Source organism: Oncorhynchus nerka, linkage group LG2 (genome assembly GCF_034236695.1).
Source record: "Oncorhynchus nerka isolate Pitt River linkage group LG2, Oner_Uvic_2.0, whole genome shotgun sequence".
Lineage (NCBI taxonomy): Eukaryota > Metazoa > Chordata > Actinopteri > Salmoniformes > Salmonidae > Oncorhynchus > Oncorhynchus nerka.
This window is the reverse complement of record NC_088397.1, coordinates 97,417,573-97,425,320: the sequence shown is the minus strand read 5'-3', so window position 1 is coordinate 97,425,320 and position 7,748 is coordinate 97,417,573.

The following is a 7,748-nucleotide window of genomic DNA, read 5'->3' as shown; positions in this document are numbered from 1 at the left end:
GAGCTCTGGTTAGAGGGAGTGTTCCCTAGGACCCATAGAGCTCTACTTAAATGTAGTGTTCCCTAGGACCCATAGAGCTCTGCTTAGAGGGAGTGTTCCCTAGGGCCCATAGAGCTCTGGTTAGAGGGAGTGTTCCCTAGGACCCATAGAGCTCTGCTTAGAGGGAGTGTTCCCTAGGACCCATAGAACTCTGGGTAAATGTAGTGTTCCCTAGGACCCATAGAGCTCTGGTTAGAGGGAGTGTTCCCTAGGACCCATAGAGCTCTGCTTAGAGGGAGTGTTCCCTAGGACCCATAGAGCTCTGGTAGTGTTCCCTAGGACCCACAGAGCTCTGGTTAGAGGGAGTGTTCCCTAGGACCCATAGAGCTCTGGTTAAATGTAGTGTTCCCTAGGACCCATAGAGCTCTGGTTAGAGGGAGTGTTCCCTAGGGCCCATAGAGCTCTGGTTAAATGTAGTGTTCCCTAGGACCCATAGAGCTCTGGTTAGAGGGAGTGTTCCCTAGGACCCATAGAGCTCTGGTTAGATGTAGTGTTCCCTAGGACCCATAGAGCTCTGGTTAGAGGGAGTGTTCCCTAGGGCCCATAGAGCTCTGGTTAAATGTAGTGTTCCCTGGGACCCATAGAGCTCTAGTTAAATGTAGTGTTCCCTAGGACCCATAGAGCTCTGCTTAGAGGGAGTGTTCCCTAGGGCCCATAGAGCTCTGGATAGAGGGAGTGTTCCCTAGGACCCATAGAGCTCTACTTAAATGTAGTGTTCCCTAGGACCCATAGAGCTCTGCTTAGAGGGAGTGTTCCCTAGGGCCCATAGAGCTCTGGTTAGAGGGAGTGTTCCCTAGGGCCCATAGAGCTCTGGTTAAATGTAGTGTTCCCTAGGACCCATAGAGCTCTGGTTAGAGGGAGTGTTCCCTAGGGCCCATAGAGCTCTGGTTAAATGTAGTGTTCCCTAGGACCCATAGAGCTCTGGTTAGATGTAGTGTTCCCTAGGACCCATAGAGCTCTAGTTAAATGTAGTGTTCCCTAGGACCCATAGAGCCCTGGTTAGAGGGAGTGTTCCCTAGGACCCATAGAGCTCTGCTTAGAGGGAGTGTTCCCTAGGACCCATAGAACTCTGGGTAAATGTAGTGTTCCCTAGGACCCATAGAGCTCTGGTTAGAGGGAGTGTTCCCTAGGACCCATAGAGCTCTGCTTAGAGGGAGTGTTCCCTAGGACCCATAGAGCTCTGGTTAGATGTAGTGTTCCCTAGGACCCATAGAGCTCTGGTTAGAGGGAGTGTTCCCTAGGGCCCATAGAGCTCTGGTTAAATGTAGTGTTCCCTAGGACCCATAGAGCTTTGGTTAGATGTAGTGTTCCCTAGGACCCATAGAGCTCTAGTTAAATGTAGTGTTCCCTAGGACCCATAGAGCTCTGGTTAGAGGGAGTGTTTCCTAGGGCCCATAGAGCTCTGGTTAAATGTAGTGTTCCCTAGGACCCATAGAGCTCTGGTTAGAGGGAGTGTTCCCTAGGGCCCATAGAGCTCTGGTTAGAGGGAGTGTTCCCTAGGACCCATAGAGCTCTGGTTAAATGTAGTGTTCCCTAGGACCCATAGAGCTCTGGTTAGAGGGAGTGTTCCCTAGGACCCATAGAGCTCTGGTTAAATGTAGTGTTCCCTAGGACCCATAGAGCTCTGGTTAGAGGGAGTGTTCCCTAGGGCCCATAGAGCTCTGGTTAAATGTAGTGTTCCCTAGGACCCATAGAGCTCTGGTTAGAGGGAGTGTTCCCTAGGACCCATAGAGCTCTGCTTAGAGGGAGTGTTCCCTAGGACCCATAGAGCTCTGGTTAAATGTAGTGTTCCCTAGGACCCATAGAGCTCTGGTTAAATGTAGTGTTCCCTAGGCCCCATAGAGCTCTGTTTAGAGGGAGTGTTCCCTAGGACCCATAGAGCTCTGGTTAGAGGGAGTGTTCCCAAGGGCCCATAGAGCTCTGTTTAAATGTAGTGTTTCCTAGGCCCCATAGAGCTCTGGTTAAATGTAGTGTTTCCTAGGCCACATGGAGCTCTGGTTAAATGTAGTGTTTCCTAGGCCACATGGAGCTCTGGTTAAATGTAGTGTTTCCTAGGCCACATAGAGCTCTGGTTAAATGTAGTGAATGGTATGATTGATTCAAAATCATTTAAAATGCTTTAGCCATGCTTGATTAAGCCTGTTTCTAAACCCCCGCCCACCTGCTGCTGCCTGACCCCACCCACCTGGTACCGCCCGACCCCGCCCACCTGGTACCGCCCGACCCCGCCCACCTGCTGCCGCCTGACCCCGCCCACCTGGTACCGCCCGACCCCGCCCACCTGGTGCACCGCCCGACCCCGCCCGACCCCGCCCACCTGGTACCGCCCGACCCTGCCCACCTGGTTCCGCCCGACCCCACCCACCTGGTACCGCCCGACCCCGCCTACCTGGTACCGCCCGACCCCGCCCACCTGGTACCGCCCGACCCCGCCCACCTGGTACCGCCCGACCCCGCCCACCTGGTACCGCCCGACCCCGCCCATCTGGTACCGCCCGACCCGCCCACCTGGTACCGCCCAACCCCGCCCGACCCCGCCCACCTGGTACCGCCCGACCCCGCCCACCTGGTACCGCCCGACCCCGCCCACCTGGTACCGCCCGACCCCGCCCACCTGGTACTTCAGTCAGGATATTGTTAAAGTCGGAAGTTTACTCGCACCATAGCTAAATACATATAAACTCAGTTCTTCACAATTGCATACATTTATTCCAAGGAAATGTTCCCTGTTTTAGGGCAGTTAGGATCACCACTTTATTTTAAGAATGTGAAATGTCAGAATAATAGTAGAGAGAAAGATTTATTTCAGCTTTTATTTCTTTCATCACGTTCCCAGTGGGATAGAAGTTTACGTACACTGAATTAGTATTTGGTAGCATTGCCTTTAAATTGTTTAACTTGGGTCAAACGTTTTGGGTTGCCTTCCACAAGCTCCCCACAATATGTTGGGTGAATTTTGGCCCATTCCTCCTGACAGAGCTGGTGTAACTGAGTCAGGTTTGTAGGCCTCCTTGCTTGCACATGCCTTTTCAGTTCTGCCCACACGTTTTCTATAGGATTTATGTCAGGGCTTTGTGATGACAACTCCAATACCTTGACTTTGTTGTCCTTAAGCCATTTTGCCACAGCTTTAGAAGTATGCTTGGGGTCATTGTCCATTTGGAAGACCCATTTGCGACCAAGCTTTAACTTCCTGACTGATGTCTTGAGATGTTGCAACAAATTTATCCACATAATTTTCAACCCTCATGATGCCATCTATTTTATGAAGTGCACCAGTCCCTCCTGCAGCAAAGCACCCCCACAACATGATGCTGCCACCCCCGTGCTTCACTGTTGGGATGGTGTTCTTCGGCTTGCAAGCCTCCCCCTTTTTCCTCCAAACACAATGATGGTCCTTATGGCCAAACAGTTCTATTTTTGTTTCATCAGACCAGAGGACATTTCTACAAAAAGTACAATCTTTGTCCCCATGTGCAGTTGCAAACCGTAGTCTGGCTTTTTAATGGTGGTTTTGGAGCAGTGGCTTCTTCCTTGCTGAGCGGCCTTTCAGGTTATGTCGATATAGGACTCGTTTTACTGTAGATATAGATCTTTTTGTACCTGTTTCCTCCAGCATCTTCACAAGGTCCTTTGCTGTTGTCCTGGGATTGATTTGTACTTTTCGACACCAAAGTTAGTTCATCTCTAGGAGACAGAAAGTGTCTCCTTCCTGACAGCTGCGTGGTCCCATGGTGTTTATACTTGCGTACTATTGCTTGTACAGATTAACGTGGTACCTTCAGGCATTTGGAAATTCCTCCCAAGGATGAACCAGACTTGTGGAGGTCTACCATTTTTTTTTCTGATGTCTTGGCTGATTTCCATAGATTTTCCCAAGATGTCAAGCAAAGAGGCACTGAGTTTGAAGGTAGTTTGAGGGTAGACCTTGAAATACATCCACTGGTACACCTTCAATTGACTCAAATTATGTCAATTAGCCTATCAGAATCTTCTAAAGCCATGACATTATTTTCTGGAATTTTCCAAGCTGTTTAAAGGCACAGTCAACTTAGTGTATGTAAACTTCTGACCCACTGGAATTGAGATACAGTGAAATAATATGTCTGTAAACAATTGTTGAAAAAATTACTTGTGTCATTCACAAAGTAGATGTCCTAACCGACTTGCCAAAACTATAGTTTTCTCATATTTCAGTCGTTCACTTGTTCCTTCAACCAGGTTTCATTCCAATTGAGTAGGACATTGACCGGCTTTGTCACAAAGTGCACAACAACAGCAAAGGGTGATTTACACGTGTGACTGACGAGGTTGTCCCCGACTACCCAATCTGATAAAGCAGACAGTCTTTAGTACTGAGAAAGTATCATCGGACAGCGAAGGAGGTGAAAGTTCACCCTGACAGCTCTTACACCCATAGTGAGATTAGATTAAGGCTCTGCTAAGGAATACACTAGTCAATGGATTATAAATAACTCCATCAAAATATAATAATTTCCGTTATACCGTATACTTGCATGCCAGCTGTATTGTAAGGTGTAAAACAGTCATACAATAGACCAGCTGCACCATAAGGTGTAAAACAGTCATACAATAGACCAGCTGTATCGTAAGGTGTAAAACAGTCATACAATAGACCAGCTGTATCGTAAGGTGTAAAACAGTCATACAATAGACCAGCTGCACCATAAGGTGTAAAACAGTCATACAATAGACCAGCTGTATCGTAAGGTGTAAAACAGTCATACAATAGACCAGCTGTATCGTAAGGTGTAAAACAGTCATACAATAGACCAGCTGCACCATAAGGTGTAAAACAGTCATACAATAGACCAGCTGTATTGTAAGGTGTAAAACAGTCATACAATAGACCAGCTGTATTGTAGGTGTAAAACAGTCATACAATAGACTGTACCATAAGGTGTAATACAGTCTTTATACAGCATGCTAGCTGCACCATAAGGCGTAATACAGTCTTTATACAGCATGCTAGCTGCACCATAAGGCGTAATACAGTCTTTATACAGCATGCTAGCTGCACCATAAGGCGTAATACAGTCTTTATACAGCATGCTAGCTGCACCATAAGGTGTAATACAGTCGTTATACAGCATGCTAGCTGCACCATAAGGCGTAATACAGTCTTTATACAGCATGCTAGCTGCACCATAAGGCGTAATACAGTCTTTATACAGCATGCTAGCTGCACCTTAAGGCGTAATACAGTCTTTATACAGCATGCTAGCTGCACCATAAGGTGTAATACAGTCGTTATACAGCATGCTAGCTGCACCATAAGGCGTAATACAGTCTTTATACAGCATGCTAGCTGCACCATAAGGCGTAATACAGTCTTTATACAGCATGCTAGCTGCACCATAAGGCGTAATACAGTCGTTATACAGCATGCTAGCTGCACCATAAGGCGTAATACAGTCTTTATACAGCATGCTAGCTGCACCATAAGGCGTAATACAGTCGTTATACAGCATGCTAGCTGCACCATAAGGCGTAATACAGTCGTTATACAGCATGCTAGCTGCACCATAAGGCGTAATACAGTCTTTATACAGCATGCTAGCTGCACCATAAGGTGTAATACAGTCTTTATACAGCATGCTAGCTGCACCATAAGGTGTAATACAGTCTTTATACAGCATGCTAGCTGCACCATAAGGCGTAATACAGTCTTTATACAGCATGCTAGCTGCACCATAAGGTGTAATACAGTCTTTATACAGCATGCTAGCTGCACCATAAGGTGTAATACAGTCTTTATACAGCATGCTAGCTGCACCATAAGGGGTAATACAGTCGTTATACAGCATGCTAGCTGCACCATAAGGCGTAATACAGTCTTTATACAGCATGCTAGCTGCACCATAAGGCGTAATACAGTCGTTATACAGCATGCTAGCTGCACCATAAGGCGTAATACAGTCTTTATACAGCATGCTAGCTGCACCATAAGGCATAATACAGTCTTTATACAGCATGCTAGCTGCACCATAAGGCGTAATACAGTCTTTATACAGCATGCTAGCTGCACCATAAGGCATAATACAGTCTTTATACAGCATGCTAGCTGCACCATAAGGCGTAATACAGTCTTTATACAGCATGCTAGCTGCACCATAAGGCGTAATACAGTTGTTATACAGCATGCTAGCTGCACCATAAGGTGTAATACAGTCTTTATACAGCATGCTAGCTGCACCATAAGGCGTAATACAGTCTTTATACAGCATGCTAGCTGCACCATAAGGTGTAATACAGTCTTTATACAGCATGCTAGCTGCACCATAAGGCGTAATACAGTCTTTATACAGCATGCTAGCTGCACCATAAGGTGTAATACAGTCTTTATACAGCATGCTAGCTGCACCATAAGGTGTAATACAGTCTTTATACAGCATGCTAGCTGCACCATAAGGCGTAATACAGTCTTTATACAGCATGCTAGCTACACCATAAGGTGAATCTCACTATAGATGAGGAGAGCTGATGTTTTGGAAGAAAGAGCACATGGAGATAGATAAGGATATTAGTATCAGTTGACTCCAGGTCAGAATGAGCACTACACCACATGATGGGATTGACATTACAGTCTGAAAGGCCCTTACTCATCGGGAAGTCAGGAGTATTTTTTTTTTGGGGGGGGGGGGGGTTGCCTGAAAATTATGATCAAAAATGTATATTAGTATTTATGTAGAAGAGCTGTATGTGACCTGCCTTTCACCCACACATACGGGACTAATCAGACAGATAGTACTGTAATACTTGAAGTACTGTAATACTTTAAGTACTGTAATACTTGAAGTACTGTAATTCTTGGTATTCAGTAAAATCATTCTCAGAGCTCAACTTGCCCGGCTGCCATAAAGACCACATATTGTCTTTCACTTATAGTTTTTCTCAATCGCTTCGGCTCATTTAAAATTAAAATAAAAAACAGTTGTAACATTCTCTAAACTGTAAGTGCAACTGTCAATGTTGCTGTTTTATGGGACATCACAAGTCTATTGTATGTCTGAAAAAATGTAATAACTCACCCAAAACATTTCATTCATGCTTTAAAACCTTAGTTATTGTGTCAGTAAATTGGCCCAATGCCACCAAAATGAAAAGTGTTTTTTGTTTGTCATCAAAATGTTTGGATGTTTTTTCCACCAATGGCAGTCAACCCTGGAAATGTTTGGATGTTTTTTCCACCAATGGCAGTCAACCCTGGAAATGTTTGGATGTTTTTTCCACCAATGGCAGTCAACCCTGGAAATGTTTGGATGTTTTTTCCACCAATGGCAGTCAACCCTGGAAATGTTTGGATGTTTTTTCCACCAATGGCAGTCAACCCTGGAAATGTTTGGATGTTTTTTCCACCAATGGCAGTCAACCCTGGAAATGTTTGGATGTTTTTTCCACCAATGGCAGTCAACCCTGGAAATGTTTGGATGTTTTTTCCACCAATGGCAGTCAACCCTGGAAATGTTTGGATGTTTTTTCCACCAATGGCAGTCAACCCTGGAAATGTTTGGATGTTTTTTCCACCAATGGCAGTCAACCCTGGAAATGTTTGGATGTTTTTTCCACCAATGGCAGTCAACCCTGGAAATGTTTGTCATATACACATTTCAGTTTTGTTTTACTTTTCTGTTGACACTTACTGCTTACTGTGCCAGAAGGTCAGTTGTGTCTAGCTGAAGGCTATT